Source organism: Canis lupus, chromosome 1, assembly GCF_011100685.1.
Source record: "Canis lupus familiaris isolate Mischka breed German Shepherd chromosome 1, alternate assembly UU_Cfam_GSD_1.0, whole genome shotgun sequence".
Classification (NCBI taxonomy): domain Eukaryota; kingdom Metazoa; phylum Chordata; class Mammalia; order Carnivora; family Canidae; genus Canis; species Canis lupus.
The window spans coordinates 23,966,594-23,984,401 of NC_049222.1; positions in this window are offsets into that span (position 1 = coordinate 23,966,594).

Below are 17,808 nucleotides of genomic sequence, written 5' to 3' on the forward strand. Positions count from 1 at the left end.
GCAGCCGCTCATCGCTGGGTCCCTCGGTCACCTGAAGCAGCGTGGACAGGGGGCGCCTGCGCCTGAGCCTCTGCTCGCCGGACGGAAGGAGCAGCTGGGCCCGGGCACATCGCCCCGCAGTGGCCCCCCCGGGGCTCCAGGTGCCCCCGACTCCCTCCCCCGGGGACTGTAGGTCCTCAGGTCGGTCCCAGTCATCCTGCCCCGAAGACACGAGCCGCAGCTCGGTTTGGGTCATCGTCAGGCCCCCAGGAGCCCCGATCACAGGAACAGCACAGATAGCAGCGCCGGACGCTGAGACGTGGCGGCTCCATGCAGGTCACGACGGCCCTGGAGGCCGCGAGGGGTCCCCGCCAGGCCTGGCACCTCACTCGGGAGCGGACGCCGCCCTCGGTCCCGGTGCGTCCAGCGGGGCCTGGAGCTCAGGGGCCGACCAGACCCGGACACGGCGCAGCAAATGAAGCACTCGGGAGGGAGTTTTGAAAAGCCAGGGAAGGCGGGACAGCCAGGCTGGAGGCCTCCGGGGGGGCGGGGGCGCCCCCGCCTCTGCCGCCCAGGGCACCCGCCCGCCCAGCCTCTGGGCCCAGGCTGCCGGCCATGGGGCCACGCGGACCGGGGGCGCCTGCACACGGGGATGTACTTTCCCACAGTCCTAGAAGCTGGAAGTCCAAGATCAAGGTGTTGGCAGGTGTGGTGTCCTTGGCTTGCCACCCCCTAGCCGTGTCCCAACATGGCCTTTGCTGCGTGCACGGTCATCCCTGGTGTCTCTCCGTCCTCCTACAAGGCCACCGGGCCTGCTGGATTAGGGACCGTGCGCACATACTGTTACAGTAGCTCTTCAAAAGCCCTGTCCCCGAATACAGTTACACTTTGGAGTATTGGGGGGGGGGGTTAGGACTCCAATGCGTGAACTTGGGGGGATGCAGTTCGGTCCACAACACCAAGAAGAGGGCATCGCACAAACTGTGGAGGCTCGGGCCCCACACCGTGTCCTGTGAAGGTCCCTCAGGACGCCGCCCCCCGTCCCCCTCCATGCCAGTTTGGTTCAGATCTGTGGGAAGACTGTGCATGAGTTCCAGGAATGCCAGGTCTCCCCTTTCTTCAGCCCCTGGCGGGGATGGGCCGGCTCTGACCTTTGGCTCAGACTCCAGTTTGTGAACCCCAGGCTGCTGAACCCACACCAAGCGCTTTGTGGAAGTGGAAAAAAGAGACTATTTGGGGTTGACCCGCAGAAGCCAGGTGGGCCCCAGTGGCCCTGGGCCCGGGCCCCAATCCCGAATCTGTCCAGGTCCGCGCAGGTCACCCCAGGTGCCCTCTGCGATGATGCCCACCCCGACAGCTAGGCAACACGTCCCGCTCCAGGGCCGGGTCACCCCACATGCCGGGGCCTGAGTCGCCTCCCCGGACACGGCCGAGGCGAGGGCACCGTGGGATCCGCTGTCCCGGGAGCAGGCAGGCCTGCCTCCAGTGGGCTCCCTGTCACCAGCAGACCGTCGCCCCCCGTGCAGTCTCGGCCGCCACCCGAGCCGGGGGTGCACCAGACCCGCAGGCTCGGCACGGCCGGCTAGAAAAGCAGGCTCCAATAGAAAAATTATTGAGGCGTCAGAGAGCTGCCGTGACGCTGCGCTTACTGGCCCGAGACCCCGAGGGAGCAGGCCCGGGGGGGGGGGGGGGGGGGGGAGGCGGTGGGGGGAGGCCTGTGCGGGAGCCGCAGCAACTCGGGCAGACACAGGGCGGCAGCGGCGCGTGTATCAGAAGTGAGCACACGGAGCTGAGATTTTTCCAAGGTACTCATGTTGTCTTGAAAAAGATCAAAGTAATTATTTGATAACTCAAAAAAGCATCATAATCTCCAAGTTTGACCACTAAAGACTGTGTTTTGTGAAAACCGTGACTGCCAAACTAAGAGAGTGAAATAATTTAAAAAGAACTAAAGAAGGCAAGAAAGAAAAGAGAAGGAAACAAACGTGGACAGAGAGAAAATAAATAATAACATTTAAACCTGAGTGAATTAGTAATAAAATTAAAATGTGGATAGACTCAATCCTGCAGTTAAAATACAGGCTGACTTGATAAAAACAAAATCCAATTATGAGCTGCTTCTAAGAAGCATGCCTAAAATAAAAAATAGAGAAAGGCTGAAAGTGGAAGTACGGGGAAGGATACAGCAATCAAAACCCTAAAGAATGTCAGCGCAGACATCAATATCGGGAAAAAATAGATTTCAGGGCACCGGCTGGCTCAGTAGTGGAGCGTGCAACTCTTGATCTTGGGGTCGTGAGTGCCAGCACCATGTGCAGTGCAGAAATTGTTTAAAAATGAAATCTTTATTTTATTTTTTGTTAAAGATTTTATTTATTTATTCATGAGAGAGAGAGAGAGGCAGAGACACAGGCAGAGGGAGACGCAGGCTCCATGCGGGGAGCCCAAAGCGGGATTCGATCCCAGGTCTCCAGGATCAGAACCTGGGCCGAAGGCAGGCGCTCAACCCCTGAGCCACTCAGGGATCCCTAAAATGAAATCTTTAAAAAGGAAAAAAAAAAAAAGATTTAAAACCAAGAAGCAGAACGAAGAGGTACTTTGTAGCAATAAAAAATTTGATTTACCAGAAAGATCTAGCAAGATCGAAATTCATATGTGCATAAAAAGATAGCCCCAAAAATGTAGAAAGCAAAATGTTGATGACTAAAAGAAAAAATAGCAAAACTATAACTATAGTTAGGAGATAGTAATAACGTTTCTCCCAGAAACTTTGGGGAAACAGAAGGTCTACAAGTTGTTACGGGGACATAATCAATAATTATATTTATTAATATTTATATATTTGGGATTGCTTAATTATATTAATCAGTTATATTAATTAATAATATTATTAATCCTCATTAATTTTAATTAATTAATTGTTATTAATTAACGATTAACTGATAATTAATATAATTAAGTGATCCCAAATGACCAATTCCAAGCCATCGTCTAGTAAAATATTGGACTTTAAAAATAAAAAGGAGAAACATGTTTGGGACACCTAGGCACAAAGACCAAGTAACACATAAGGAAAAGAAAATTCGATTGTTGAAAAACATTTTGGCAGCAACATTTTTTGCCGGGAGAAAAATGGGTAAGATATTTAAGGTACTCGAGGAAAGATGAGAGGCAAGGACTTCCTTACCCAGCCGCACTGGCTCTCACGTGTACTCTCACAACAACAGCGACGTGCAAAACCGCAGACCCGGGAGAGGCCCAGCGCCCCGAGGACCGGGGGGCGGGCGGTGGTGGACAGACGGGCCCAGGCCAGCTTGTCTGGGCGCTTGGCAAGGAAGCTCCCGAGGACGCAGGAGCCAAGCGCAACTGGCCAAATACGGGACAATCTGAGTATCAAGGACAATCACTGGAACGGGTGACCTGCACGCGCCTCCACCGGTCCCCTCGTGTGGGCCCTGAGCCCGCGGGGCTGGAGGCCGCGTCGGGGCGAGGCTCTTCCCAATAAACACAGCGCGGGCCGCACATGCAGGTTTTCCTCCGTGTGGGTTTCCTAACGGTATTTTTCTTTTTCTCTAGATTACTTTGTCATAAGAATATTGGTCACAGTATAACGCATGAGGATGTCGATCAACTGTCCGTGTTCTCAGTAAAGCTTCTGGTCAACGGTAGCCTCTCAGTAGCGGAGTTTGGGGGATTCGGAAGTTATAGGGGGATTTTTGACGGCAAAAACCCCGGGGGTTTGGCACCCCGACCCCTGCATTGTTCAATGGTCAACGCTATATATATTTTTTTCTTTTTTCATCCCCACACGAAGCAGCACTCTCAGGCCTGGGGGGCGCGCGGTGGACAAGTCCATATTGGGCACCCCCGAAAAGCATCTCTGGGAAGCACAAACCCTACCGCAGGGCTCACACTCCCCTCGGAGCCGGGGGCGACGGGGTAGGTAGGAGAGATCCGGAGATTTAAGGGTGACGTCCTATCCGGGGACAAGATGCGCAGGGTTTTGTGTGTGTTTGGGGCCGGCTAGCGTTGGTTTTGTTTCTCTTGCGTGGGCCCTGTGGGGCCTTGGAGGAGTGTGGGCCACCCGAGTCCCGCCCCGTCCGGGGTCGGCAAAGGCAGCCTCGGGTGGTGCCCCGAAGCTCTTGGTCAACGGGGAGGCCGTATGCACAGGGGGTGAGGACTGTCGCGGCTGGTGGGTGGCAGGAGAGGGGCGGGGGCCAAGGACACTCGCGGGGACCCACGGAAGAGCTCTAAGGAGCCGGACAAGCCTCCCGGGAAGGGGCTTCCCACGCTGGGCTCCCACGCTGAGCGGCCGAGGGACCCGCGGGTGCCCCCCCCCCACCCCTTGGCCGGCCGCGTGGGCTCTGCTCGGCCCTTACCGGAAGGCTCGGGGGAGGTTACCCCCAAATACTGCAGCTTAACCCCGGTTGATGCCTCCTGACTCATCATCCAGCCGGGGAGGATTCACGTTCTCTGAAATCTGGACCTGGCGGCCGTGTCTCCCTCGGGCGTGCTGGTGGGTCCAGGTGTCACGGCCCCGTCGGCCCAGGCCCGGGGCGGGGGGGTGGGGGTGGTGGCTAGAAAGCCTGTCGCTGGCTCATCAGCCCCGAGCTCAGGGCTGTGTGCACAGCCAGAAAGTACAGGGGCCCCGGCCGGAGGGAGACGCTTCAGGTGCGCGGGGCGGTGGTGCTGAAATCCCACGGGCGTCTCTTTTCCTTTTCCTTTTTTTTTTTTTTAACTAGAAAATCCGATTTTGAATACGTGCTTTGAGTCCTGGACAAGCTGCCAAGCAGCAGATCTGGCTGCTGGGGCCGCTGCTCCCCGGTTTCCGCAGGGGGCCTCAGCGCTGCTGCCACGGGGGGAGCAACGGGCCGCGTGGGGAAGGCCCGCGTGCGGGGAGTGTGCGCTCGGGGCGCCTGGGCCTCGGCCGAGCGTCTGTCCTGCGCCGCTTCTGCAGGCCCAGCCGGGCGGAGGGCAGGGCTACCCACACCGTGACTCTCCTTTGCTTTTCCAAATATTTTATTTATTTATCCATGAGACACGGAGAGAGCGAGGGAGACCCAGGCAGAGGGAGAAGCAGGCCACACGCGGGGAGACGCACGCGGGACTCGATCCCGGCACCGGGGTCACAGCCTGGGCCGCAGGTAGATGCTCCCCAGGGAGCCCCCGGCGCCCCGACAAGGAGTCTCCTGCGCTGCCACAGGAGCACGCGGCCTCATTGCAAATCTCTGGAAGCCAGTTACTCCGGCCGCCCAGACACCTACTTGCCCAGGGCCCGCGGCCACCGGGAGGCCCACCAGCCGGTCCCCGCCCCCGGGCGCTCCGCAGGCCAGGCGCTCCCGGACCTGAACCCCTTGGCCACGTGCCCCAGGGAGCCTGGCCCTGCGCTGCCGGGGACTGCGCTGGCTCCGCCCGGGAGCCCGAGGGACCCTCGCCACAGCGTCGCCCTGGGCCCTGGGGGCCTCGCTCCCCCACTGAATGACGCCCAGCGCCCCAAGTCCTCACAGTGCAGCGACACTGAACATCGCAATGAAAGGCCTGTGCCCCATAGAGGCGGCGGGGGGCGGCTGTGACCCTGGGCATGGAGTCCGCACGAGGGGGCCTGCGGCCTCAGCACCTTCCAGGCCCGGACCTGCAGCGTGGGGGTCGCTCTGGGGCAGGAGCTGAGGGAGCCGGTCGCCCACGTGGAGGGGACCCGAGCCCACCCACCCGCCCAGCAGGAGCGGCCCCCGACGGTGGGCCTCAGGGCGACATCATTCAGTGCATCGCCCGGCACTTGCTGCAGAGGCTAGGTCCCCGGCCCCCGGCCCCCCAGCCCCCCAGCTCCCCGGCCCCCCAGTTCCCCATCCCCCAGCTCCCCGACCCCCCAGCTCCCCGACCCCCCGACCCCCCTGACCCCCCTGTGCTGCCACAGTCACGTCCTCAGGCCCCCTTCGCCACTGGTTCAGTGATGCGTGAACCCAATGTGGGGGACCAGCCTGGGCCCAGCCTCACGGACCCCACCTGCAGGGCCACCTGCCCCGGGGCTGCCCCCACCAGGCCCCCCTCCGCCCCAGAAGCTCACTCCCCTCCTGCTGCCTCCAGCCCCTGGGGTGCGGCGCAGGGAGGACGTGTCCCCACGGGCCTCGGGGCTCCGGCGGGGCTCAGTGGGCCACACGGCCTCCGCAGCTCTCTGGGCGGGTCTCGCCGCCTGAGAACCAAGCCCAGGGCTGGGGCGGGGGGGGGGGGGGTGACGGCTAAACCCCCAGGGCTGCGGCCACCCTTCACCATGAAGACGTTCTCCAGGAAACCAAATTTGCGGGGAGGTGGGAGGAGGACACGCGTGGTGCCTACGCCCCGTGTGGGACGCCCGTTCGCCCCGGGGGACCTGACAGCCCGCTCGGGGACAGGCGGATGGCTGTCGCCTCCTGCCTGCAGCTGGCCGTCCAGCCGGCAGCCACGGGTCACAGCGGGGCACTGGGTGCGGGCCTAGTGCAGACCATGCCCTGGGCCTTAGGACCCCCTCAGAGCTAAGGGGTGACATCTGCTTCCTTTTCATTTTTATATGGTCACAGACTCACCGGAAGCTGCAAACCTAGGACCGAGGCGGCGCGGGCCGTGCACCTGCCTCCCCAGCGGCCCGGGCGGGGACCGGGTGCAGGGCGGCGGCAGGGCCCACACGGGGCAGGGACGTGCACAGACAGGTGTGCGGCGCTGAGCGTCTCGCCACGTGTGCAGATCGCTCCCCCCTCCTCCTGCAAGATGGAGAAGGATTCTGGAACCAGAAAGCTTTGCCTCCTGCCGCCCCCCAGCACCGTAACCCTGGCACCCCGCAGCCCCCTCCCGTCTAAGTTTGCAACCTCAGCAATTCCGAGTAAATGACACTGTAGACTACCTGACGATTAGAGACTGGCTGCTGCGGAGGCTCCTCCGAGATAAACTGCTACGCGCGTTCACGGGCAGGCCTCCGTGGGGACACCAACGTCCAGTTCTCGGGGTAACTGTGCCACTGCGGGGCCACGTCTCCTCAGTTAGTTAAGAAGCTGCCAGGCATTGCAGATGCCTGTGCCCTCGATAGCCCGGCCCTGGGCTACGCAGACGGCGCGAGCGGGGAGTGGGGCGGCCGGACGGGCAGGACAGGCCCGCTCCACTGATGCGTCATCATCTGGGCCTTGCTGACTTGGCCGCACTGCCCGGCGCGGGGCTGGCTCGTCCCTCCCGGCCGCCGACCGGCCGCCCGCAAACCAACCGGCCCGAGCTCGCCCCCGACGCCTGCCTCCCGGGGCTCTCCCTGCCCCACTCACCCCAGGGCCGGCACCCGACACCTACCCCCGGAGCCCTCTGCGATGACTCAAAATAGCCGATCCTAAACCTGCGGAGCCTGCTCCCCTGGCTCATGCATTCCCACCTGGTTTTTTGCCCTGGTTTTCCTCCTGCCCCACTGGCGTCCTGACCCGCACGGCTTTGCTTCACCGGTGAGCCCTCTCGGGACCCGTGAGCCCCCACTAGGGACCCGTGAGCCCCCTCTAGGGACCCGTGACCCCCCACTAGGGACCCGTGACCCCCCACTAGGGACCGTGAACCCCATCTAGAGACCCGTGAGCCTTCTCTGGGGACCTGTGAGCCCCCTCTAGGGACCCGGTGAGCGGCCTCTAGACACCCATGAGCCCCCTCTAGGGACCCGGTGAGCGGCCTCTAGACACCCGTGAGCCCCCTCTAGGGACCCATGAGATGCCTCTTGGGATCTTTGAGCCCCCTCTGGACTCAGTGAGCCCTGTCTGGGGACCCGTGAGACTCCCATAGGGACCCATGAGTGCTCTCTAGGGACCCATGAGCCCCTTCTGGGGACCCGTGAGCCCCCTCTAGCAACCAGTGAGCCCCCTCTAGGGACCCAGTGAACCTCCTCTAGAGACCTGTGAGCTCTCCATAGGGACCTTTGAGCCCCCTCTAGGGACCCAGTGAGCCTCCTGTAGGGCTCCTTGAGCCCCCATAGGGACCTGTGAGCCCCTTCTAGGGACCCGTGAGCCTCCCATAGGGACCTGTGAGCCCCTCATAGGGACCCATGATCCCTCTCTAGGGACCCTTGAGTCACCTGTAGGGACCTGGTGAGCCACCTCTAGGGTCCCATGAGCTCCCTGTCGAGACCTGTGAGATCCTTTGGGACCTGTTCCCTCGAGGGACCCATGAGCTCTCTCCTGAGTCCCGATGAACCCTCTCTGGGGACCCGTGAGCCCTTTCAGGGGACCTATGAGCACCCTCTAGGGACCCAGTGAGCTCCCTATGGGGACCCAGTGAGCCCCCTGTGGGGACCTGTGAGTCCCCCATAGGGACCCGTGAGCCCTCACTGGGGGACCCGTAAGCCCTCTCTAGGGACCCGTGAGGCCTCTGTGGGGAGCGGTGAGCCACCTCTAGGGACTTGTGAGCTCCCTCTAGGGACCCATGAACCGTCTCTAGGACCTGTGAGCCTCCTCTAGGGACTCGTGAGCCCCCTCTGGGGACCGTGAGACCTCTCTGGGGACTCTTAAGACCCCTCCAGGGACCCGTGAGCCCCCTCTAGGGACCCAGGGAGCCCCCTTTAGGGACCCGTGAGCCCCCTTTAGGGACCCAGGGAGCCCTCTCTGGGGACTTATGAGCACCCTCTAGGGACCCAGTGAGCCCCCTATGGGAACCCAGTGAGCCCCATATGGGGACCCGTGAGTCCCCCACAGGGACCGTGAGCTCTCACTGGGGACCTGTAAGCCCTCTCTAGGGACCCATGAGCTCCTTCTGGTGACCTGTGAGCTCCCCATAGGGACCCAGGAGCCCTCTCTAGGGAACCGTGAGCCCTATTTAAGGACTAATAAGCCCCGTCTGGGGACCCATGAGCCCCCTCTAGGGACCCGTGAGCCCTTTCTGGGGACCCGTGATCCATCTCTAGACACCCAATGAGGCCACTTTAGGGACCTGTGAGCACCCTCTGGGGACCCGTGAGCCCTCTCTAGGGACCTGTGAGCACCCTCTAGGGACCTATGAGCCCCCTCTAGGGACTTGTGAGCCCTCTCTGGGGACCCTTTAGCCCCCTCTAGGGACCCATGAGCCCTTTCCTGAGTCCTGATGAACCCTCTCTGGGGACCCGTGATCCCTCTCTGGGGACCCTTGAGTCCCCTGTAGGGACCCGGTGAGCCACCTCTAGGGACCTGTGAGCTCCCTGTTGGGATGCGCGAGATCCTTTGGGACCAGTTAGCCCCCTCTAGGGACCCAGGGAGCCCTCTCTCCGGACCCGTGAGACTCCCATAGGAACCTGTGAACCCTCTCTGGGACCCATGAGCCCCCTCTGGGGACCTGTGAGATCTCTCTGGGGACTCCTGAGCCCCCTGTAGGGACCCGTGAGCAACAAAGTATGTCACCGGCAGTCGTCCCCTGCCTGGTTGCCCTCACCTTCTCTGAGTAGTAAGACCCACATCTGGGCACAGGAAGACCCTGTCACCTTGTCGGGGTGAGGCCACCCTCACCACCACCCTTACCACCACCCTTACCCCCCACCCCACCATGAATGGGAGCTCCCGGAGGGAAGCACCGAGGAGGCCCAAATCGCTTGTGGCCCGGGCCCACCTGTACCTGCGAGGCCCCGACTTGCTGGTTACCGGGGGACGCCCTGTTCGTGGCCCCGACCCGGGACTGGACGTCCTGGTGGCCCCCGGCTGGCGGCCCGCGCCCCCGGTGCTGCCCGGTGCCCCCTGGCGCGCACCCACCCAGAGGGCAAGCGCGTGGGCTGGGTGCCTGGGGTGTCCCGCTCGGCTCTGGGTCCTCGGTGTCCGCCAAGGGCCCTGCAGTGGGCTCCGGGCGGTGGCGCAGCCGGGCCGCGTGTTCCCAGGCTCGGGCCTTGGCTCGCGAACGCGGGGTCCAGCCCGGATCTCTCTTAGGGTTTTCTGTGGTGACATTTTCCTTTCTGCAGCCGCCTCTCCTGTAAGGACACCGGCCGTGTCCCCGCGACCCTGCTGCCCGCGCGGTCACTCAGGCTTCGAGGAAGCGCAGGCAAGCAGGCGAGCAGGTGAGCAGGTGGGCAGGCGAGCAGGTGAGCAGGCGAGCAGGTGAGCAGGCGGGCAGGTGGGCAGGTAGGCAGGTGGGCAGGCGAGCAGGTGGGCAGGTGAGCAGGTGAGCAGGCGGGCAGGCGGGCAGGCGAGCAGGCGGGCAGGCGGGCAGGTGGGCAGGAGAGCAGGTGGGCAGGTGAGCAGGCGAGCAGGCGGGCAGGTGGGCAGGCGGGCAGGTGGGCAGGTGAGCAGGTGGGCAGGTGGGCAGGTGTGCAGGCGAGCAGGCGGGCAGGCGAGCAGGTGGGCAGGTGGGCAGGTGAGCAGGCGAGCAGGTGGGCAGGTGAGCAGGTGGGCAGGCGAGCAGGTGGGCAGGTGGGCAGGCGAGCAGGTGAGGGCTCGGGGAGCCCCAGGCCCTGTGGGGCTCTTGGCGGCCTCCCCGCGGGTGCAGGCCCTCGGAGGGGCAGAGGGGCCTGGACCACCCCCGAGCCCGTGCTGGCCGCCGCGCCGTGACCCCGGGCCCCTCCGAGGCCCCCTCCCACCCGGACCCTCGGGGGTCGGGCCCGACCTTGCCCGCTCTTGCTTGTGCCTGCCTGGCGCAGTCTGCAACCGCGCAACCGGCCCGCTCTTGCCCGCCGCGCCCCGCAGGGCCTCCGTCAGCCCCCAGCGGTGCGGCCACCCGGGCCCAGGCCCTCCCGCAGCGCGCGGGATCCCGGGACCCGCCTCCAGGGCGGACCGCCCCCCCCAGGGGCCGCGTCTCTGCCGCCCGCACCTCCCGCCGCCCCCGCCCCCGCCGTCACCTCGGGCTCCCGGGCGGAGCAGCTGCCGTCGGGGCGGCCGGGAAACTGAGTCACGGCCACACCTGGGCGCGCTGCCCCCCGCCCCCCGCCCCGAACCACCGTGTCCCGCCCCCCGAGGCTCCAGGAGCAGCCCGCGCCCGCCCGCGCCGCCTGCGCCCCACCCGACCCGCCGCAGCCTCCCGGCCGCGCCCCTGGGGGAGGGGACCCGGCCTGGGCCAGGAGCCCCGCAGCGTCCAGGGAGCCCCCCGCGGGCGCAGGCTCCGAGGCGTCGGGGACCCGGGCGGCAGCGGCTGCGCAAGAGCGCGGGAGGCGGGGCGGGGACCGGGGCTCCCTCCGCCTCCGCGGGGCAACGGCGACACCTGCTGGTCACGGGAGGCAGCGGCCCGCCCGCCCGTGGAGGGAGCCCCGCGACCCTCACCCCGGGCCCCCCCACCGCCGGCCCCGCCGCACCCCGACTGCGCGCAGTTGCCCCCGCGGACCCCTGCCCCACCCCCTGGGGGTCGTGGGCTCCGCGCTGTGCCCTGGAATCCGCCGGCTCCGCATCAGCCCTTCCCGGGCGGATCAGGGGCTGCGGGACGCAGGTCGGGTCGGCAGGGAGGGGGCTGCATGCGGAGGGGGGGGCGCCCGGGCCCCAAGACAGCGCCAAGGGGTCCCCCTTGACGACAGCGCTGATAGGATCGTCAGGCCTGTAAGGGGCTTCCCCCAAAATACTGGGTTCTAAGAGTCTTCTAAGGGTGACGGGTGGTGGGGGTGGGTGGGGTGATGATGGGGGTGGCAGTAGTAGTGGTAATGGTGGGGGGGTGAGGGGGTGGTGGAGACGGTGATGGGGTGGTGGTGCTGGAGTGGTGGTGGTGGTGGGGGGGGTGATGGTGATGGGGTGATGATGGTAGTGGGGGTGGAGGTGATGGTGGGGGGGGTGATGGTGATGATGGGGTGATGATGGTAGTGGGGGTGGGGGTGGGGGTGATGGGGGGGTGATGGTGATGATGGTGATGATGGTAGTGGGAGTGGGGGTGATGGGGGGTGATGGTGATGATGGGGTGATGGTAGTGGGGGTGGGGGTGAGGGTGGGGGTGATGGTGGGGGGGCGATGGTGATGATGGGGTGATGATAGTAGTGGTGATGATGGTGGGGTGGGGGTGGGGCTGGGGGCGGGGGCGGCAGCCGACCTCCCTGCCTCGGCGGGCGCATTGCTGGTGGCGTCGGGGCATTTTCCTGGCTCGGTGCCCGCGCCTGGGCCGGCCACTAGGTGTCCCCGCAGGTGCAACAGGTGGGGGAGCGGGGCCTCCGGGAGGTCGCGGAGGTCGCCGCGGACAGACGCGGGGAGGCTGTGCCCCCGGCTGGCGCCCCCCCACCCCCGGGCCCTGGCCCTTTCCGTGGGGAACCCGCGGGCCTCAGCGGGTGCTCGGCAGGTGCTCAGCAGGGACCCGGGCGTGTCCCGGTGTCGCCGCCATGGGCGCCCGCACAGCCGCTCCCTCCCAGCCAAGCGTGGCGCGACCCCTGCCTCCTGGGGAGGGGGCGGGGGTCAGGGCATCCTGGGCCTGTGCATCCCGGCTGGGCTGCCACTCCTGGGGTCGCCCTTGCTGTATCCTCCTGTTGACAGTGTCCCCAGTCTTCGAGGGCCAGCCCAAAGTCCACCTCCTCCAGGAAGCTCTCCCTGAAGCCCGTGGCCCCGGCAATCCAGGTCTTTGCAGGGCTCCCTCTGCCCCCCCACCCCCAGAGGAGTAGCGCACAGAGGCCCAGAGGCGGTTTGGTGGTGGAGGATGCTGGGGGGAGGGGGGAGCAGAGACCTCCAAGAAGCCACCAGCTCCCAGCTAAGTGACTTCTAACACCTTGGGACTTGGAGCTCCTTGTGGAAACCACGCCTGGGCTTCCCTGAAGGTCCTTCTCACACACACACACACACACACACACACACACACACACACACACCTGTGCCTCGCTGGAGAATACCCCCCTGCCCCATGTAGAGGTCTCTCTGTGCACCCTTTCAGGTGGTGTGATGCGCAGTGGGGAGGACCCCAAGATTCCCTGCACCCGGGCTGTACCTCCCCTGAATAATCCCCGGGGCTGTGAAAATGCTGGTTTCTGCCTGAGATGAGGTTGTTAGGGCACAGTTGACCGGCCTTAAACTAGGAACATTATCCGGGTGGGCCTGTGGGAACTTTCAGGCAAGAGCACTTGGAGAGCAGTTTTCTTCAGCCAGTCAGGGAAGAGGAAGTCGAAGAGCTCAGGCTGTGAGGGCTCTGACTCAGGGGAGGCCCCCGTGGCAGACGGGGGCAGCCACTAGGTCCCCTAGGAGCAGCCCCAACCAACAGCTAGGAGGACCATCAGTCCTACAGCCCTAAGGAACTCAATTCTGCCAACGATCTCAGGGAGCTTCGACGCAGGCCTTCCCGTACACGGAGCTTCCAGCCGACGATGCCGCCCTGATTTCAGCCTCGTGAGAAACCATCTAAACTGTGTAGACTCCCGAACCATGGGAACTGGGGGTCAACAAACGGGAGTTGTTCTACTCTGCTCTGGGTGCGGTGACCCGTTACCTAGCAGTAGAAATGAGTGCAGGTGGTCAACTCTCCTGGCCCGATACACCTTCTGTGCAAACGAAGAAAGAAAAGCAATGAGGGGATTTACCCTAGTGGCGACACTGAAGTCTATTTTAGGGCCAGAAGAACTTCCCTGGTATTGGCTCAGGGATGCAGCTAGATCAACACACCCACAGAATGCAGTCATGGGCCCAGAATGAAATACACACACACGAAAGTCCTGTTCACGATAGAGGAGGCGTACCAAGAAATAAATCCGTGACCACGTGGTTTATTTAATAAATGGTGCTAAATCAATTAGGTCTCCTTGGAAAAAATGGAAGTTCTGTCTGTAAACCTCACGACAAGTATAAATCACAACTGAATGAAATGACTCAAGTAAGTAACCCCACAACCTGTAAAATACTAGAGCCTTACAACACGGTAGAAGAGCATTTGTATGATCTTGGAGCGGGGAAGGCTTTCCTAAGCCAAACATAAAACACAGAGGCTGTGAGGGAAATTTTCGAGACATGCGACTCCATCGATTCAAAATTTATATAAAACATCGGGACTAATAACAACACTAAAAGGAAGGCTCAGGCTGGAAGAAACCATTTACAAATATAACAGGTGAAGGATAAATATATAAATAAATATATAATATATATTAATTTATATATTAAAAATATATTTATGTATATAAATATACTTATATATTTAAAATATATATTATATGAATATAAAATATATTATTTAGAATTTAATATATTAAAATATATTTTTATGTAATATTTTATAATTTAATATATATTATTTATGTAAATATTTTATATTATATAAATATGTTTTATATATTATATATTTTATATATTAATGTATATTTTATATAAAAATTTTAAAAATATATTTTATATAAAAGCTGGTACTGATAGATTTTTATTTATTTATTTATTTATTTATTTTTTTTTTTTCTGATAGATTTTTAAATTAAAAAATTAAATTCCAGGGATCCCTGGGTGGCTCCGTGGTTTAGCGCCTGCCTTTGGCCCAGGGTCCTGGGGTCCCGGGATTGAGTTCCGCGTCGGGCTCCCTGCATGGAGCCTGCTTCTCCCTCTGCCCGTGTCTCTGCCTCTGTCTCTCTGTGTCTCTGTGTCTATCATAAATAAATTTTTAAAAATCTTAAAGAAATTTTTTAAATTCCTTGCCCCAGAATCCTAAGCAGGCTCCACGAGGGACCACGAGATCCCCCGCACTTACCAGAGGGCGAGACAGGGAAGATGCAGAAAAGGTCCCACGTTTCATCAGTTGGTCCCGAGACCCCCACCTCGACATCTGTCAACACCTGTGAGGATCCGAAGTCACCTGACAACGAGCGGCTTGTAGGTGCCCTCGGCTAGGCGCCAGTCGAGGCGCCCGAGGAGCTGTGAACCCTGGACGCCTCCAGGGGTGTGACAAGGCCGTGGAGGGACGTGCGGAGAGGGAGCGTGGGCCTGTCACCACGAGCCCTGTTGGCCCTGGGAGGACGAGGGAGCGCTGGCGCCGCGCCTGCCCTGGTGCCGGAGCCGGAGGAAGGCGGGCGCGGGGCCTGGCACAAGGGCCACACGCAGCTTCTGCACGGCCCGGGCACAGCGCGTGCAAAGCAGCCACGGGCGGTCCGGGGTCGCAGAGATTCCCCGGAGTCAGGTTCCCAACAGCCATTTCCAGTCAATGTGCAAGAGACATCCAGGGTGAACAGGTGGGGCCTCCGGCCGGGGCGTGTGTGTCTTGTGCCCCGCGGTGTCCTGTAGCCAGTACGATGCTGCGATGTAATCCCGCCGGTGTGAGCGGACAGTGTGCGTGTGCGTGTGAACATACGCCGGGAAAGCGTCAGAAAGACAGAAGGAGGAGGCTGCTGAAGAGTCCCCGGCTGTAGGGACAGGGATGGAGGAGGCGGGGACACCGAGCAGATTTCTGTGATTGTGCTCCACGTATATGGGCATCTTCTTTTTTTTTTTTTTTTTTTTTTTTTTTTTGAGATTTTATGTCTTTATTCATGAGACACAGAGAGGCAGAGACACGGGCAGAGGGAGCAGCAGGCTCCCTGCGGGACTCTGGGGTCACCACCTGGGCCCAAGGCAGAGCCCGCTGCTGAGCCCCCGGGCCGTGGGCATCCCTTACCGTGGGAACGCACTGGCCCCACAGGAGTGAGAGTCTGTTATTACATCTTCCGAGGCCCCAACCACGTCACACGCATTAGAACACTGTGTACAAAGTCGCACGTTGCATGTCTTGCACCTGGAGCTCTGGGAATTTGAGTAGCACAGTGAGGAGGCAGGAGTGCGCCCCCGTGCCCCCCACGGACAACCCAGGGCCGGGGCTGGGGGCGCCAGGTCCCGGGCTGGGCAAGCGTGGCCCCGTTTGGTGGCCGAGGTACCACGCACCCCAGGCTAAGACTGCAGGGGCGCTGGCCAGGCGGAGACCACGGCCTCTCCTCCCTGTAGGGCTTGGCCCCCGAGGCCCAGGGCGCAGCTGCTGGGGCGAGCGCTGCCTGGGGGGAGGGGGGGGGGCGCCGGCTCGCTGGCCCGGCCTGGCCCGAGGCCCCAGCTATGACTTCTCTGGGCCACGCGCTCTCCACTTCCCACACCTTCCCCAAACCCCCGGAACAGTGTAATAAAATCCTGAGAGTGCAAGAAGAACGAAAAACACTGTCTAGAAATTCCTTATCAAGTGGGATTTTCAAAACTGAAGCCAGAACTTTCTCAAATGAAAACCGAGAAAATGGAGCGCCAGCAGCCCCGGGCTCTAAGAAATGTTCCGGAAATTCCCGAGGCGTAGAGAAAATGTGCCAACTGGGAACTCCAATCTGCACAAAACAAAGTCCCCAGAAATAGTAAGTATTGATTAAAATAAAGGATATTCTTTTTGCTTTTCATATTTCTTAAGAGATAACTGATGGTTTCATTATAAACGGTATAGTGATGCCTTTTTTCAAGTTTTTTATTGTAGTAAGGACTAAACATTCATTCATTCATTCATTCACTTGGAGCACAGGCGGGGGAGGGCGGAGGGGGGGTTCAAGCGACCCCTCACTGAGCCTGACCCCGAGCTCGATCCTGTGGCCCTGAGATCACAACCTAAGCCAGAATCAGGACGAACGGAGTCACCCAGGCATCCCCCCCCCCCAATTTTTTTTTTTACTTTTACTGTGGTAACAGCATGGAACACGGAGATCCGCCTTCCGAGCAGCTGTTCTCGGGGGGCAGGAGAGTATGAAGCCTCAGAGGAGGGGCAGTTGAAAGAGGCCCTGGGGGAGGCTGCGCAGGGAGACTTCGCAGCGTCCAGGAGCCATCCCTGCTGCTCAGGCTCCCCTGCCTCTGCTCCCGTGTGACCGCTGTGACCGCGGGGCCATTCGGGGCCCAAAGCCCAAGCCTGGAGTTGAACGCTCAGCAGTGACTTCCCGAAGTTGAGCTGCTTACTCCGAGGCCATCACGTGGGGTCCCGTGCAGCATAAGAGATCCTGCCCAGGGCCACGCCTCGTGCAGTCCGCACCAAGACACCCCCAGGGACAGTCCAGACGCGCTGCCCTCGCACGTTCACAGCCGCTCGCCTCCAGCTATCCCCTCCTCAGGCCCCCGCCACCACTGTGTGTTTTACATGTTGCTGAATTCTATTTGCTAAACTTTTGTTCAGGACCTCTTTGCACGCATATTCACGGGTGAAATTTCTTAGCATTGTCTCTGGTTTTGTAGCAGAATACTAGCTTCATGAAGTGTTCCCTTCACTTCCATTTTCTGGAAGACTGCGTGGTTGGCATTACCATAAAATATCATTATGATTATTGTAATTCTTTTGTTTGGTAGACTCTCCAGTGAAACCATCTGGGACTGGAGATTTCATTTCTGGGAGTTTATTTTTTAATTTTTTTTAAGTTTATTTTTTTTAGTGATCTCTACACCCAATGTGGGGCTCGAACTCACAATCCTGAGATCAAGAGTCACATGTTTTTCCAACTGAGGCAGCCAGGTGCCCCTCTTTTGGGAGAATTTATAATTATGAATTGTTTCCTTAATAGCTATAGAGCTATTCAAATGATTCATTTCATATTGGGTGAGTTGTAAAAGTTTGCTTTTCAACAAATTGTTGAAAATTAGATGTCAAATCATGGAAGTTGAGACATTTGTGCTTAAAGTTGTTGGGGTTTTTTCCCCCCTCTTTTATCTTTTGATGTCTCCAGAGTCTGGAAGTGATATCCTGCTTTATTCCCCACACTGGTAATTTGTATCTTCTCTTTGGTCAGTCTTGCTAGAGGTTTGTTGATTTTACTAATCTTTCCAAAGAACCAACTCTGTTTCACTGGTATTCTCTATTGCTTTTGTTTCAACTATATTGATTTCTGCTCTTTAATTTCCTCCTTCTGCTTACTTGCTTGTTTTCGGTTTTTCTAGCTGTTTGAAGTCAAAGCCTGGGTTTGAGATTTTTTCTCTCCTCTAGTAGGGCACTTAATGCCACAAATTTCCCTTTCACTATTGCATTAGC